This window comes from Zosterops lateralis, assembly GCF_965231275.1.
Source record: "Zosterops lateralis genome assembly, chromosome: 1".
Taxonomy (NCBI): Eukaryota; Metazoa; Chordata; class Aves; order Passeriformes; family Zosteropidae; genus Zosterops; species Zosterops lateralis.
Window position 1 is genome coordinate 125,867,689 of NC_139762.1, and position 18,669 is coordinate 125,886,357.

Consider the following 18,669-nt stretch of genomic DNA (forward strand, 5'->3'; position numbering starts at 1 on the left):
CAGTCCCACCCAGGCAGGAGCAGCTTTCCCCTGTGAGGAAAAAGTTTCCCCATTTCTCCCAGGTGCTCTCAGTGTGGCTCCTTACAAACAGACACAGGGGCAGCAGCAGTGACAGCAGAATTGTCCAGCATCCAGGGGGATTTGTGCATGTGCACCTCTATGCAGGTTCCTCCTCCTTGAGCAATAGAGTCACAGGATGGTTTGGGTTGGAAGGGACCTGAGAGATAACCTAGTTCCATCCCCCCACACACACCATGGCAGGGACATTTTCCACTAGAGTAAATTTCTCTAAGCCCCATCCAGCCTGGTATTGAACACTTCCAAAGATAGATCAACAAGACTTGGAACTCTAGGTAATTGAATTTTCATTAATTTTCCATTCATGATGGAGCACTCATGATTTGGGCAAAATTTTTCAATAAAGCATACAGAAGAAAGGATAGTAACTCATATAATACATCAAAACAATCACAATATTATATTAAAAAATCATACTCTTCCTTACACTTGATTCTTCATATTCTTTTCTACCAAAAAAGTTAAAATCTGACATGATCCCCTTTCAACTCTCCGTGAATTCTTCCAAAATTCTGAGGGAGTCCTGGTCTTAAGAAGTGTACATTTTGAAATATTCCATTAAAATTTTTCCCTTTCTAAAAATGTAATTTCTTCTGGTGTGTGACTGTATAATTATCTATGAATGAGAAGTGTAAATGTACGTTATTGTGAAATTTTAAGTACTTAATATGACATATTGGGCATTCTCATGATAGTTAAATAAGGTGCTTCCTTTCTCTGTTGAATAAATAGGAACACAGACTACATGTTCTCATTCACATTATAAGGACTCCATATTATATGTGTAAAATAATTCTCACAGGAAGCAATGTATGTTTAATTTGCTACTTTATAAAGCACATTGTAATTAGTGGGAATTACACATTAAAATATTAGGACTACATGCAAAAACTTCAATGACTTGCTCACCTTTTTTTTTTAATACAGTGAAACATAAAACCACAGGATAAACTTACATTCCCACATCTTCCCATCTTACTGGATCCCTTCTATTTGATCCTTTGCCTAACAGTGTGAAGATGTATACTTATTGAATAAAATTTGTTTGTAGCAGATGTATTAGCAAGCCTGGAAATGCATTTTATTTAAATGCATATAATTTCCAATAGCTAAAAATAAAAAAGAGAAGTGGCACTGCACACTCCACAATTTCATACTAACCACAAGTATCTGGTAGGACTTGTGTAGGAGGGGAGGTTCAGGAAAATTCTCAGTTTTTTTCTTTCTTCCCCATATACTTTATTCTTTAGATTCACTAAATAAATTTGAGTTTAAAGTACTCCCAGGATCTTCATGCTGCCCTTCCCAAAGCAGCAAAACTTGGTGCTGGCTTTGTACCATGAATATGATCAGAGTTTCTAGTCCAGAAAGAGGAGAGAAACAGATTTACCCCAAAATCCAGAATCACTAAATAAAACCACTGATCCAAACCCCACAAATGCTTTAGGAATCCTTAGGCTGTTTACACCTAAACAGGAGAAATTTAAATTAATTTAGGCTTAAAAAATACTCTTTGGCTGCTCACTCCTACTTTTGTAATTTCTGTCAGTTGATCCAGTTACTCAAATTCGAACAGTAAGTGTTCAGACATTGTAACTGAGGTTTGAAAATACTTTCAGCAGAAGTCTTATTTTATTTCACTTTTAATTCATGCTTAGTTGATTTGTTTCATTGTGAAAAGGACACTAAATCAAATGCTGAGCATATGTGAACATACAATATTCTAAAAGGAAATAAAATAATTACTGAATAACAAGTAATGAATAAATCAATACAAATATTATGAACACTGAAAATTCTTATGGTAAATATATATTTCTATGGTGAAATAATGTTTCCTATCAAGGAAAGGCCACAGAGGTGGTCTTCAACTCTTATACAAATTTAACCACAAAGGATTTTCTGAAGAAAATCAGGAAGTTGCAGTAACATTTCCAGAATAGAAAAATATAGCCTGCTATGTTCAGAGCAGTATAGGAAATAATCAGCAGGAAGAAACTGGAGCTGGGATTATGCCAAGTTATTTTGTTGCAGTAATATCAGTATGCCCTAAACCCTATTCTGTAAATGAAGGGCTTTTATCACAGTTAATGTAAACAATGCAGGAGGTGAAGGAATTCTGATAAAATTATTTTTATCAAAATGATTTGGATATAGATTTTACTTTTCATGTACATTTGGGAACTGACAGTGTCTAGGTGTAAGCTTCAGTGATTCTGCACATCTTTGCTTCTGCTTTGAGGCATAAATTGTACCACTGAACCCTTAGGTACAATTACTAAACCTACTGCCTACATTGGGGGCCATGTTTTAATGAAAGTGATTTATTTTTATTTGGAACTGCATGATCAGGTAAGTAAGGACATCCATCTTAATGGAAAGTAGTTTAGGAAATATGACTTTACATGGAGTATTAAATTATAAGAAAGGCTGACAGATAACAGAATATATTAAAAACATCACATATTCAAAAGTCAGTCAAAAATTTTCTCATCAGTCATTGCAGTTTCAAAAGTATTTACTCTAAACTCACACAACACTCACATTAGTAGTGAAAAACAAGAAATATTAAATATGTGCATAAGTATAGGCATAATTTTGCAAAGCCAGACACTCACAGGACAGCATGAGTGCAACACCATGCTATAGACAGGGAAATCTGTCAAACAACTTGGTGAGGATCTTGTATTCTGCAGTGTGTCTGGGCTTCTATTCTAAAACTTATTTAAAAGCTCCAGTTCTGGTTCAAGCAACCAGTTTTTTTTCCTAAATGGTATATGTACAGTGCAGTTAGATAACTCTCCTTGATGACTTTGAAATTCATAAACTTAAAAAATCTTTAATTTAAAAATGTACTGTACGTACAGCTGTTTTCAACTTTTCTCCATCCCAAGTGATACTCTGCCTCGCTTATCTAATGCACCATGTCTCAGGTGCAGTTTTTAAACACTTACAATCTGGATTTTTTTCAAATATTCCAAATATCACAAGTACTTTGTTTTTTACAGAGCTGGGATCACTTGTGTTATGCATAGCAATGTATTTAGTAGTTTTATCTCACTTTTGATAGAAGTGCCCTTCTATAAAATTTAGTTTGTACATCAAGCATTTAGTGGAATCAGTATGTCATGAATCCTAAATAGCTTACCAATTAGCGAGTTGGACTAGAGATTTTGTAATTATTTTATTGTCATGTCTGCTTTCTCTTCACACTTAGTAAGTCAGTTGTTAATATTAGCATTAATATTTTACATGAAGATAATGTATCAAAATTGTGTGTATTTTCATATCCCTAAACCCATGTATTATGCTTGCAAAAGGAATGCCAATGAATTGTGATAAAAAACTTTATTCACTCAAATGCAAGGAAATTATTTTGAAAAGTTACTCAAAAGAGCTATCACTGTGTCCTTCATATTAATCACAAAGAAAACCATCTATTCTATAAACCACATTTGTAGCAGTTAGACAGATCTAAAATGGATTATAATAAAGAAAATCAAGAATTGCTACTATTTAATAAAGGTGATTACAAATCTTTGTTGATTAAGTTTTGCAAACTGCTATGTCCACTAATGAGCACACAAGCTGATTTAGTAGAATTAGTCCTTTGTGTTCAGTAGAGTAACACATCCCTCTTTGTGTTCAAGGGACAAAAGAGAAGTGTCATCAAGAGCTGTCTGCCTGCACACACAAACACACTCTATAGAAAGTGCCATGTTATTGGAAGCATGGAGGAATGCCACTAGGAAAACGCAGGAAACCCAAGCCAAGATTTGAGATAGCTAAATTCATTTATCAGACATTTTCATTCAGATTTGAGAGGGATACTTCAAAAGCCCCTGCTTTGCTGCTGCCTGTTAAAAGCGCCTATGGCATTCTTTATGATTATTAGTGGAACAGAAATGAAATAGCAGCTGACCCGTGCAGGGCTTGCTGCAGTCACATGTCCAGGAGACCCAGATACTGTGACTGCATCACGCTGTGTGATGAGCAGCACGTACAAACCCACTCAGGATCTGCTTGGGACTGCCAGAGCAGATGAATGAAGGAAATCTGATGAAACTTCCTAAACTGACGCCACGCTAAGAATGAATGTTCTTGTTTTTTGTTTTAAACAATATATGACTTGTTTTCAAGCTTCTGTTCAATTAAAAAACCCAACAAACTGATGATGTCTCAGTAATGTTTACTAGAAATAGATTAATAGAACGACATTCAAAAGAGAGATTCAAAAAGCCTCTTAAAAGAAGTAATAGGAAATGTAGCATTGCCATTAAGTAGATGTAAATTGACTATCTCAAATATGGAAAAAACATAGCCACACATTCTTTACCATGATAAAGGTGCATCAACATCCTAATACCAGACAACATAAATTTGCTAACGGCTTTATGTAGGAAGAGCAGTGTTTCTGGGGCAGAATATTTTGAATTACTCGAATTATTTGTAAAAAAAAAAAAAAAAAAAAAAAAAAAATCAGTGCCATAGGTTTTAACACAAACTCAAACGGATGACAAATTTTCAATGACATTGACCCCTTCCTCTGTTTTCAGCAGCAAACTATACAGTGTTAATATTAATTTCCTACTGTTCTGAGTCAGGCAGAAACCTACCTTTTGTAGAATTCTAGAAACTTAGAACAAGAAGTCTGTTGCTGGAAGATGCCTAAATATTGAAGTGTTATTATTAATAAGTTCTACAATGTTTAACTGATTGAGTGTGCTAAAAACAGCCAAAGGTTATTGCTGTTCTACATGTGTCTCCTCTGCCTAAATACATTCTGCTACATAATGTACGTCATAAGTATTATTTTCATCCAGGCTTTCCAAACTATATTTTTTGTACAAGATATGAAATGTGGGTTATAATTTCCTCATTTCTTAATGTTCTCTAATAAATGACATTTGAAACTGTTCTGTGGCATTTGTTATCTTTTTTCCTTCTCCTTTAGCAGAAAAATAATATTTCATCACAAATAGACCAAGCACACACAGTGAACCTGGGAAGAATTAGCCTTCAGCTATTAGTTTCAAGTAACTCAAAACTTTGTATGGTTGCTTTATACAACAAAATGAATAAAATTCAGGCTTCCTCATACAGTGATGTGATTGTAGAACTGCCTGCACAGCACCAGTCTCAACTTTATTTTCCCAAAACTATCCCTTTTTCAGATGGTTTTCACCAGCAGATAAAAGTTTTCTGCCACTACTTCACGTCCAACCTAGAAAAGTCTCTTTGAAAGCACCCTTTCTGTTTCCAGGGATGTCCATTTCTGAAAAACTGAGTTCAGTACTTGCCTCTGCAGAACCATCTGCACCCATCCTAAAGGTTTTCTTGACCCAATAGAAAAAGAACATGTAGGAACCAAAATCAGATATGTGTTGGTGAAGCTCTTGAAAAGCAGTTGAACACCGGTCAGGCATAAGGCACTTCCATTAAAATTTTGTGAAGGCCCTATTTAAAGTCTCTCTGCATGGAAGCTCAATATTGCCATTGTTCAGTAGGATTTAACATTTTTCTCTGCTGGGCTAGATGAAGGAGATGGACATTGGACCTCCCTACAGAAGACAAGCTCCAGTGAAGTCTGTCCTTCTCTGTTACCATCAAACTTTTCAAAATGAAATGAACCTAAAATATAACAACCTCTTTAGGCAGACAAATGAGAGTCTGGCTATTGAATTTTCATTCATAGAGGCTTGTGCAAATAATAACCCTCTGTCTGCAGTCACTTTCTTATGAATGACTTAATTTAAGATGATTTCAGGGGCAGAAAATTAAATCATTCACAGTGAATAGATCTTCTAATAACAAGACCCTTTAATCTCACAGGCAGCACTGTTGTCAGTACTTGTGCATAATTGGGACCAGAAATTGGTGACTTTGCTATAAAGCAGCTAACCCAACAATAGAGACTTTTAAAATAGACTTAATATTGACTCAGGCTGTTTACTTGAAAATTTTCAGCAGCTACGTGACATTTTGCTTTGCTAAATATTAATGGGCACAGGGTCTAAGGTGAGTCTCGTTTCCTAACCAGTCACTTGCCCTAGTCATTCATACTCTCTTAGTTGAATGGTGGTGGAAGTGGATTTATCTTCTGGGATTTTAGAAAAGTTGCTTTAAAAGAATCCCTAAAACACAATCTTATTGTAAATTAAACTATAGGGGAGGGTAGTACGGGAAGCATCTTTAGTAAATAACTGGGTACCATAAGAAGCCCATGGGAATGTGAACAAAACATATAAAAAGCAATATTAAGTGATAGAAATGTCAAAGTTAAGATCAACATCTGAAAGTAAGTCACTTCAGAGTGTCTGAAACACTCTGAAATGTTACAATTTGAAATTATGACAGTCAGCATGTCCTTAAGCTCTTTCTCTTCAAGATGAAGCAAGCATTGGATTTGGAATTTCCTTTTAATCCCTTCCCTCGTCATGGCTCCATTAAAGGTATTATGTTTATCTTGTGGTTCATAGGCTATTTAGAAATATTATTACATTAACATGAGACTTTTTTTCTTTTTTGCAACATAATGTTACTGCAGGAGGTGAAATGTGGCAAACAGTTACTAAAAAATGTCACAGGTCATTAATAGCTACTTGGGACCTAGGAAACCATGATACTAAAAGAACATAGGGTTATTGTGAGCTTAAACCTTGCACCGAAGAGGTGATCTTTCACATTCTTTTTTATTGTTATTCAGGCAGGTTTCTGGACAGCTCCTTCTGGAGTTTCCTGATCTCACACAGAGAGAGGTTGGCCTAACAATAGAATTGTATCATTCATATTACCCCCATTTCCTAGTTTATATGTCTTGCTTTATCAGCAATAAGCCAAAAATATCTGAAATCACCTATTTTTTTTTCCTTTTCTAGTTCTTTTTCCTTACCAGATATGTACAGTCTTTTAGCTCACAGTTGCATATAAATAAAGCAAAGAGGATTACTTCTTATGTTCTGGAGCAAAGTGAGGAGCATGATAGCAAGTTTAGCTGAAGGAAAAACAAAGCATGAAACATAACAACACAAATGTTGTGTTTCATCCTTTCCTTAGAGATCCTTCCACTGGAGAAGTTATTCTAGATGATCTACCAACTAAGTAGAAATTTGTATAAAAATAATCTCAAGGATTCATTGATAAAGGACTTCAAAGGTTATGTTAGGGATGCACAGGCCTTCATCCAAGCTCTGTGTCAGAAATCAGAAAATTCATGTGCTACTGGAAGCTCTGGTACAGATCATACGATGGTGCCTGAACCAGTACTCATTTGGTCAGTGTGTCCCAAGAACAATGTTAGCTTTGAGTCTTCATTGGGAATATAAACACTGAACCTTTACTCACTCCCATAATTTTAAAAAAGCAGATTAGGGATGTGCAACCAGTTTTCTTCAGGTGGTTCATTTTGTTCCATCTGATAATTTTGTCTGAGCATAACAAAAAGAGGGCTTTGTTTGTTGGGAAAGCCAAGCACTACAGATTGGAAGCAGTTTCTCTGATGGTGCTACAAACTTGCTGAAAATCTTAGATGAACAGCGATAGGCCTGTGGTGGCTTTGCATCCCAGGCTCAGATTTCTCTGGACTCACAGAGCATCTGTCACTTGTTTTTAAGCACTAGGTCTGACACACAGAGAACATATCTGATTCTGCTGGAAGTGTATGTGCAGCTCTCTGACATGTACAAGACGTGCTGGATCCACCCTCCATGGGTGTGTACATAGTGTGTGTACCCTCACTTCCATCCAGTGTGAAAGAGCCCAGAGGGGATGATCAGAGAGATCAAAGAGCCCAGAGAGATGATCAGAGGAAGAAACTTAACAGAAGTCACTGTGTAAACAACCTTATTTATGTAAGGCAGCAAATCTTTAGGCTTTCTAAAAGCCAAAGGTATTGTGGGAAAATATTAACAGTACTCCATTCTCTTGAAAAGCACTCTTTGAACACTGATCTCTAATCCTGCATTGAATTGTGCTAATTGACATATTAGTCTGGGAGAGGAATTTGGCCATTTTCTGGTGCTTCTTTTTTTTTTAATTCTTATTTATCTAGTAGCCTGAAACCAAAGGCATTAAAAATATTCTTTTGAAGAATAAAATGACTGAATATAAATTATATTAATTTTAGTATTTCACTATCTTGCTCAGTGAGGAACATTTCAACTCTTACAGAAACTATTAATTTTTTATACTTTTAACCACATACATCATAGGATATGACAGTCAGAATGTGACAATACACAGTCATAATTTACTTGTATATCAGAGGATTTTGACATTTAAAATTTGACATTTGACAAATAAAGCCAAATAATTTAATAAATAAAGTCTTATGATTTTTTCTTAAAATTTTAGCCATAAGTTATACTCATGGTGTCATAGAATTCTTTAGGTTTGAAGTCCTGGGGGCTATCTATTCTGAAACCTTGCTGAAAGCAGAACCAAATGCAACATTAGATCAAGTTGTTGAGTTTTTAAGATCACCAAAGATAGTGTTACCTGTCAATTTGCTGGGATGGACACAAAAACATATATTTCTGACGTTACTATTGACAGGAGGGATGTAGCATTTGATGAATGATTTCTGTTCCAAGATATCTGTTCTGTCACACACATTCACCACACACTCTCAAACCAGGTCCCAGTTCCTCCAGGCCAGCAGCACAGACCTGTGTCACAAATGAGGGGGTACAGGCAATCACTGCCCACTCAGTATTGGGGTCCTGGCTGGTAGCTTGGCCATAACTCTTCCCCTGCAGGCTCTGCCTTTGCCATGCTGGGACATCCTGTCCTGCTGTTTCCCTCTACCCACCCAGTAGGGACTACTGCCTTAATTATTTATTGCTTTCTAATTCAGATTGCAAACATAAACTGTCAATGGCCTTGCTAATCACATAGCCCCAGGCGAACCTCCTCGACTTTCTGCTTAGCTAAGACCAATTACTAATTGTCCCCAGGGCCTCTGTCACCTTCTGGTTTCCTGCCACCAAATGTTACAGAAAGTGGGAAGCTAAGCAGCAGTTACATAAGAAGGTTCATCTGTACTTCTTTGTTTTCCAGATCATACTGAACTAACACAGTCAGAGCTGAGCAGCTGCAGTCAAGGTCCCTTTTGCAGTGATTTTTGTTACACTTTTAAATTGTTGGCTTTTTTTTTTCTCTTTATATCCAGACAAAATTTCTTTTGTAATTTGTAGCATTGTTTCTTGTCTTTTATTGTCCACCTCTAAGAAGAGTCTGGATCTGGTTTCTCTACAGCTGCTGTAAAGCAAAGAAGTGAAATTTCAAAAGAAAGCATTATTAACCCAGGCACATCTGCCTGAAACAGTCAATTAGAGCCAGAAACATTAGAATACTGCAACCCTCATGTTTTTCAGATGTTTTCAAAATTTACTGCTTAATGGAAATTAACCAGGTTGCTAATGCATATCTCCAGTGATGGTGGTAAAACAGGTAATTGGTTACAGGTGGGAAAGACTCGCATATACGGCAAATTTGATAATTATTCCCATATGACTTCATCAAACTCTTTTAGCTTCCTACAAAGTATTTTATCTCATTATTAAAAAGGGTTGCTAATAGTTACTTTATTGTAGCACTGTGAGAAATAAATAACTAAAGTTCATTTACTAGTTTTGAAAACAAAAGTTGCCATTTAAGGACTAAGTGTAAATGTATAGGGAAATTACCCTCATATTTCCCCATCTTTGTCATTAAGCCTTATGGCTGACAGCAAGAAATAATAAAGTTTTCTTTTGCTTGAGTTAATAAAGCCAAGTTTATGTGTCAAGTTAACCTGGAAAGACAGTTCTGAAGACAAGTCACAAAAAAATCACAGGATCTCCGTAAGAAGAATATGGAAAAAGATTCTTCTCTAGAAAAGTTTTACCTTGGATCAAAAGAGTTGTACCTAAGCAGCTATGTCTTGAATCAACATATTTGGTAACTACAATGAATTAAAGCAATAAAGTTAATTATTTTTAATGAACTTATACTGTAATGCATGATTGACTGTGAACAATGATTAGGACCATAATTACATGGAGATAGTTAAGAGGCTAATTTGAAATACATTTGAATTAATCTGAAATACAATCTATTCACATTCTGGGAATGGAAAGATAACATTTCAGAGAATTATTTTTATCTCTCCAGGAACACTGTAACTTAATGAGATCTATGTTCTCCCTAGTCCTCCAGCAGTGCCAGAATCTGACTATGAAATATATTTCTAATATATCCTTTCCACAGAAGATAGCATCAGACTGTTTGTCTGTAACTTGTAGTCTGAAGCAAGGCATATAGATTTTGATTTAATTTTGATTTATTTTCAATTCTTATAACAAATAGTTTCTTCTTTTACTTTGTGATGTAAGCAGCCTAAAACAGGATTCATTTCACTCATACAGCAAACTGAAACTTCAGTCATTCACTTGTTTAAATAACAGAAAATAGATATCCCAAAGAACAATCAACATTTAGAAGGTAGAAAAGAAGACTTAAGATGCTCATCAAAATTTGCTTTATATAGGTATTATTTAGTGTAAATGGTAATATAATCATTACTAAAAAGAATAATCATACCATGCATGCACAATCACATAAATGCTTGTATAGATTTCTATATGCCTCTCACCATTGCCATTGATTATAATAAAAAAATCCCAAATCATAAAAAAAATTTGCAGTCAGCTGTAGAGTCCTGTCCTGATGTGTTGGATATCTTTTTAGTTGCCTTGAAACCTGACATTAAAACACAATACAAGGAGGATGAACAAATGTTTAAATCGAGTATTAAAAGCAAAGGAGCTTTGAGGACATGGAGTTTCGATGCAGCTGGAGCCCTTGCTGCTCGAGCTTCACTGAAGGTACTTGGTAACTGAGTTTATTTGTGCCTATGTGAACATAGCACAGCTCTGGAACAGAGAAGCAGAGAAAACATTAATCCATCTTGTGAATATTGTAACTAGCCAAAGTTTTTGCAGCCTGAATATTCTCCAAAGACTTGAGACAATAAATGTCTGGAGACAAGAACACTGTATAAAAGTACCATAAAACTGTCTTATCATTCAGTTATAATTTATAAAATTCAGAACCATGTCCCTAAATGCGATATCCACAAGTCTTTTAAATATCTCCAAGGACAGTGGCTCCATCACTTCCTAGGCAAACTGTTCTGGTGCTTCACAACCCTTTGGTGAAGAATTTTTTCCTAATATCCAATCTAAACCTTCCCTGATGGAACTTGAGACTCTTTTCTCTCCTCCTGTCACTTGTTTGGGAGAAGAGACCAACCCCATCTTGTACAACCTCCTTTCAGATAGTTGTAGAGAGCAGTAAGATCCCTTCAAGCCTTGTTTTCTCCAGGTTAAACACCCCCAGCTCCCTCAGCAACTCCTTATCAGACTTGTGCTCCAGACCTTTCACCAGCTCTGGTGCATTTCTCTGTACTCTCTTCAGCACCTCAATGTCATTCCTGTAGTGAAAGGCCAAAAACCAGACACAGGATTTGAGGTTTGTCCTGAGTGCTGAGTACATGGGGGACAATCCCTGCCCTGGTCCTGCTGGCCACTCTATTGCTGGTACGGGCCAGGAATGCCATCCTTGGCCACCTGGGCACAGCTGGCTCATGTCCAGCTGGCTGTGGATCAGCACCCCCAGGTGCTTTCCCATCCCACAGCTTTTCAGTACCTTCTTCCCCAGCCTGTGACACTGCATGGACTTGTTGTGACCCAAGGGCTGGACCCAGCACTTTGCTGTGTTGAACCTCATTTTGCTGGCCTCAGCTCACCCATGCAGATGTCATGAGCCCAAAGAGTTACGGTGAATGGAATTAAATCCAGTTGGTGTCCAGTCACAAGTGGTGCTCCCCTGGGCTCAGGGCTAGGGTTAGTCCTGTTTAATATCTTTATTGATGATCTGGATGAGGTGTCCCCTCATTCAGTTTACAGGTGACATTAAGATGGATGGGAATATTGGTCTGCTGGAGGCTGGGAGAGGCTCTGTAGAGGGATCTGAACAGGCAAAGCATTTACTTAAGTTGCACTTCAAAGGAAATACATAAATATGAAATGTGAACCAACTGTAAAGAAACCAAAGAAGAGCAAAAGGAATGGTAAGGAATTAAAAAAATAAAAAAAAAAAATAAAAAATAAAAAATAATAAAAAAAAAAGTATTACAATAAAATATAAATAATTGCATCATATTATTGCTAATATTTATTCTGCATCTCTAAGCAATGAATTCAAATTGCAAAAACAGAATTCATATCATATATTAAGACAAAATTTCTATGGACAGTTCCACAAAGAACTGTGAAACACAGCAGCAAACTGCTTATAAAATATTTAGGAATACAGCAGATAAGTGTATGTCAGAAGTCACAAACCACAAGAAGTCACAAAGGTACCCCAGACAAGGAGGGTTCCAGATGATCTTTCAGGTTCCTTTCAGCTCTGCTGCACCATTACAGAAGGGTATAACTAAATATAGTTATGCTAAAACTCTCTTTAAGAAAAGGTGTTGTTTTATCTATCTAATATCATGCTTCCCTGAACAATTTAGTTGTGCATTTCTTGAGAGCTGTCATTCATAAAAAACTTGCAGGAGAAAAGTGTAATTTTTTAAGAGTCTTCCCCTGATAAATCTGATCTAAAAATCTAAGTCCTGCAGCATAATCTACCCAGAATTTTAGAACAACTGAATAGTGCTTGAATACCTGAATACCTTAGATACTTGAATTCCTGAATATTATCCACAAGAGAATTTCTTCTAGTGTTTAAGTCCTTATGATGGTGTGCTACGGCAGCTCAGTCACCCATGGTGCTGCAGTGCTGGTGTGTGGGTTTGTTTAATCAGGAATTAAAAAAGGAGCTCAAAGAACTCTATATCTAAATCTCAAAAATCACAATTAAGGTTTAAAACCAACTCTGCTGTTTTACTAAAGACTGAGGTTAATTTATGAATGAGGTTGCAGTGTGTCATAGAGGGAGCAATCTATCAACACAAGTGCTTAAATGGTTAGTAAGGCACTTATTAATAATGTAACATAACATAATTTCTATGTGCTTTGTTTCTTTCTAAAATTAGATTTTATCAGCATTGCCAGCAGCAGTCCTAAGCAGTCTCCACTGTATCTGATGGTTATTTATTTTTAAATCATTTTATATAATTAAACTCTATTTTGATTCTGATTCTGTTAAGTGTGGAGGAAATAAGGTAAATAAACATATTATCAGACTTTATTCCTTCCTCAATGTGAATCAATATCTGATCTCTTGTTTTATTTTCATACATTAATTGTGAACATTACTAACAGCCATTTCATAAATCATCAGAATAATCAATGTCCAGGTATTGCATTCCTGGCCTGAAGCCAAAGAACTGGTATAACATAATAAGAGCAAATCAAGCCATGAACTAAAATGTATGGATTAAAATGTATTAAATGGATTAAAATAGTTATATGTGAATAATAATTTTAAATCTATCACCTTGACATTTTATTGTAAAACAATGTAATCTTTCTTCTGAAAACACAATCTCATAGAAAACTAATCTTTTGATAGTCAAAATTTTGATTGATATCAAATTAATCTTTTGATAAAGAATAATTATTCATGCAGATATCAAGAGAAGGGTCTCTAACAAAAATATAATATCTTGAAAAATTCTAAACCTTACCACCAATATTTCTCAAATTAATAACCTTGAGAAGCTAGAATATGATTGAAAGTCTTCTTAATATATTTCTTAATGTAAATATCTTTATATTATAAAGCAATATGCCTTGAAAAGAGATTTTAACATTTAAAATGCAAAGAAGTAATTGAAAAGTGTGTATTCATATAAAATTACATTTTTGAGAATTTCAGTTGGCCAAATATTTATGTAAATTGTGAACTAGAGTTTGGTTTTCTTCCTTACTGCATGCATTAAACAAACAACAGCAACAACCAGAAGTACCAAGTTTTTATCTGGGCTGTTTTCTGTGTTACTATTTTCCATCAACTATAAAGCATTCATGAATCTGAGGCTAAAAAAAAAAGAAATGAAATTAATAATTCCATATTTTAATATTTTCTTATGAGGTATCAGACCTAGCAAAACCCTTGTCAGAAATTTAAAAAGGTTGAAATTGACGAAAAATATATTCCCAAATTAAATGCCCCATTTACAATATATATAGTTTTAGTTCAGAACATCCTTGCATACGCCAAGCTCCTGGCACAGGAGTTCAGAATAGGAATAGCATGTTCACAAAGATACTATTGCACCACCTAGTGAAAATTCTGTAACACATCAGGCTTAAGTCTGAAGCTGAACATACTTTTTGAATCTATCCAATTCATGGGGCTAAATAAAATATATTAATCATCGACTTCGATTCTATTCATCTCCCTGCTGAAACAGAGTTTTGATTTTGCAGTACATTGCAGTTTTAAGACTTTATTCATAACCTTTTGAGATGGAAGTCATAATTGGGAAATGGTACTGTAATGAAGATGACAAGGAATGGGATGTAGGCAATATAATCTAAAATCATGTCAGTGTCATGCCAGCAGAATGCTGCATTTTGAAGTCATGTACATCTTCTGGCTATTTTCTGAAGCAGACTAAATTGGTGGTCAAAAATATTAATTGCCTATTGATCTGAGAAAAAAGCTGTCAGAATTTGCATCCGTGTTTGAAGTTAGTAAGATGATGAAGAAAACCTTTGAGTGGTGGTCCTCAGAGGGCTGTAAGTGTGGGGAATTAATGGACCACTTGCACTTCATATTGATTTGTCAGTACTTTTTATCTCAAAGTTTTATCATCTTTATTTTGTTTCCAGGTTGTGTCAAGCTTAAAACCCTGAAGAAATCTAAAGATGTTACCTATTGATGGTGAATTTTGTGACAGTTAAGGAATAACTGATCAAGAGAAAAGGGTGCTCATCTGCACAAAATCTTTTCATGAAGAGCATAGAAAATCAAGATAACTGGAAAAAAGTACTGACGTTGTGCAGAGAAAGACTTAAGGTTAACACAGGATCTGAGTCTTGCCATCCTCAGTAGAATAAGCCAGAACATGAGTCTAAACAGGAGGCTGCTGAGTTTGTGTGACTATCAGTGCCCAAAAGTACAAATTTTTCAGACCAAAGTTGCCCAATTTTTAAGAGTGTACAAACTTTGTAAATTTCCATCTTCACTTCTGAAAACGTTACAGAGCAGTGTTAGTTTGCTCAAATCTGCTTTTCTCTATATTTATACCTACTGATAATGATTTTCTCCCAGTTTCCCTCCACAGACTTACCACTCTAAGTGTCAGATAAAGATCTTTTTATTACACTGGCATGTAATTCCTTGAACAAAGAGCAAAAAACTAAAAGGCTTGCTGACCTAAAAAGCTGCTAGATTATCTTTTGAAAGCAAAGGAGGGGGGAAAGGGAGCTCTTTGACATTTCATAACATCAATGAGTGACATTGGTGAATCCAATATCAAAATAACACTTCTAACAAGAAACAGTTGTAAAAGATGCATTTTATGTAAATTCAATCAAAACTGAATCAGGTGATAGGAAAGTTAGGGGTGCATATTCGCTGTGAATTCTCTCATCAAAGATAGAGTAAATTGGCCAGGCTGCAGGTTAACACTGGGTGTGTCAGCTGGGTACATTTTTTTGGCACAAGAGGGCTTAGCTATCAAGATGATCTGTGTGGAAATGCATCATTTTCACGATTTAAAAATAGCTACAAAGCGTGGTTGCTGGATTATGTCTGTACACATATAGTCTATCATTCTCAATATTCACATATTTTATGAAAATAGGAGATATTTATTTAATACATTTTTACTTCTAAGCAGTCACAGATTTAACTGCATTTGAACTGTTTCTTCATAGATAAGAGCAGTTGAACAAAGCTCAGAGACTTAGATAAAAATAATTGTGTTCTCTATGGTTGAGCTACACTTCTGCTACCTGTGTCAACATACTTGTATCACTCCATGGAGTACCAGGGTCCATGCAGTATCCAATTGTTTGTGATACTCATTTTACAAGGGTTGCAGGTACTCAGCACCCCAGAAAAGCTGAATCTCAGTTTACATATTGCAGTCAGAATTGTTTTGTTACTATTTTTTCAGAAAATAAGGTATTTCAACAGGTCACATCTTGGAAAGATTTTTAGAAATGGGTCACACCCATCAGAAATTTACACTAGAACATTACAGAATTTACAGAGGTTAGGGAGTTTTGATGTAATTGTCTTTCAAGCAAAAAGATATACAACAAAAAAAATCAAAATAAACACTTCATTCCAAAAGTATTTAAATCTGTTTAGATGCTATTAAATTGTGTTAGAAAATTAAAATAGTTTTAATCTGAGTAATGCACATCTTATAATTTTTACTTAACCAATCCAAAAAAATTATCCATTTTTGGGGGGTAGGGATGTGCAACATTTGGAAAAACAGGTTATGCTTTTAAAACCAGTTCTGATTATCAAGTAAGGGAGGAGCATTTTCCACTGACAGGATAGGAAATTTGGTCAAAAAATCTCCCACAGTCAAACGAAGAGTCAATATACACACAGATGAAGAAATCTGTTTCACCCATACATTGACACACCATTGTATACTGGTAAGAATGAATCTGTCACTCATAATGCTAATTATCTTGTAAATAATTGAAGAGGCAAGACTTGAGTGAATTTTGTTTCTGTATAAGCGAAAGCAACATTTAAACAGAGATCTGCCTACCTAAGGCTGATATAGACGTCTAAATGAGATTCCAATATGAAAAAAATAATGTATCTACATACTTCTAATGAAAAAAATAGTAACCTTGAATTCATGTGATTTAGCCAAAGGTCCAATGATATAACACCACTTACTCACTCTTCTGCTGATTCTTTGTCACTTGTTCTTCAGTATTAACCTCGTGGCTAAGAGCTGTTTACTGTGATAAAAAAAGAAAAAAAAATAGAGGAAGTTCAGAGAAAAAAGTGTGGATATGGCCAAAACATTGGTAACACAGAAGGATTTTGTTTGTCACTTCTGAGTAAATAATCAGTATATGGCAGATTTATCACTAATTTTAGATTAGCTGAAAATTATACCTTTTTTTTCATGTTTCTTTCCAAGTTCTCTCAGTGCAGGTGAAAAAAAAAAAAACTGGAGTGAGGTGTCTTAGAGCAGTGTTATGATGACCTCTTGTGGTTAAGTAATAAATGCATTTTGGTTCAAAGTCTCTTGAAAACTTGCAGTATCAAAGGTTAAATTCCGTGCTTAGATCCGAAGAGTTTTGTGTTGTTAATGTTGCTTAACCTGAAATAACTCCTCCTCCCAAGCACACTATCAATATTTGTTTAGCTCACTGCTAAAAGATTCTTTTAAAAATATCTCAACCTTTGCACTCCACAAACGTAACAGGTGAGAGTATCGTGTTTTCTCACATGGTAATTTGTTAAAGCACATTCACAGCTCTACCTAGAGAGCATGATTAATATAAAACCCAATAATATTTAATAAAACTGTCCCCACTACAAGTGTGAAAGAAACCATCTAGTACTAGCCACTCATTATAAAAAAATAAGATTATATTGATAGATTGCAACAGTAGATATTGAATATATATATTTTTCCATAAAATTTTAGTGCATTAACAATATGCATCATGTTTAAATTGTTGTTAAAGCTGTCTCTTTTCCTCACCTTTTCTTTCAACAAAAATCAGAGAACTGAGGATTTTCTGATGCTGCCAAATGCAGTCTATCAATCTGGATCAAATTATCTGACATCTTATCCCCTAATAGATAAAATTGCTCAAGAATTTTTCCTGATTTTCCAGTTTCCTGAAATCATTCAAAGTTACACTGATTTCATTAGACCACTTGGCTGAGTGATTACACTTCAAGTGATGGCCCCATCAATATTTATAGATCTGTGGTAGTACTTTCCCACTGGAGGATCACCAGTGGTGGTATTTACACCTGCCAGGCAGTATTTACATGACCTTACTAAATTTAGGATGCATTGCAAAGCCACTTCTGCACTGGCTCTGCTGCCTGAAGCTTTGGAAGCTCATTGGGAGCACAACCTTGGATTGCCCCCATTCTGGTATGCTGTGATTGCAGCTGGGGGAGGCCTGAACTCAGCTGCTCTGAGACCTTACGTCTTTATGCAACACATTTCTTTATGCTTTGGAGAGCTGTAGGTTAAACCTATATGCTGCTCTTAGTGTACACGGAAATTATTGCTGCCTCTCCCTGTTTCTTTTCTTTGATAAGGTGGAAAACAGAGGCCGTTGAGCAAAACACACTGGAGCAAAGCGATGGCAACCAGAAAAAAGCAGGTTTAAGTTAAAATGTGGTTATCATCACATGTCAGTAAGGAAGCACTGATGGTGGTCACGTATCCTGAAAATTTTCTCTGACTTTTGAAACATCATTGACAAAATTCTCCTGAAGAATTCTTGCATTAGGAGGTTCTGAGCACTGCTGGCATGCAGACTTGGGAGACAAAACCAAATTGTTTGTGTGGGGGAGGGAAATGTTTTATTTCTGTTGTCCAACAGGCTTAAACTGTCTCATTCTTTTTTAGCTGGGTTGACT

The 18,669-nt window shown here is 35.6% G+C and overlaps 1 long non-coding RNA gene across 9 annotated transcripts in view; it reads right to left on the reverse strand.

The window, feature by feature from the left end:
• LOC310912756 overlaps window positions 1-17,393 on the reverse strand; it is a 65,923-nt gene extending 48,530 nt beyond the window's left edge. For all 9 annotated transcript variants that reach the window (XR_014590708.1, XR_014590709.1, XR_014590710.1 and 6 more), the window contains exons 1-2: window positions 17,176-17,393; window positions 16,951-17,015 (exon numbers count right to left, since the gene is read on the reverse strand). This is a non-coding gene — a long non-coding RNA (uncharacterized lncRNA). The remainder of the gene's footprint in view (window positions 1-16,950; window positions 17,016-17,175) is intronic.
• Between the last annotated feature and the right edge of the window lie 1,276 nt (window positions 17,394-18,669).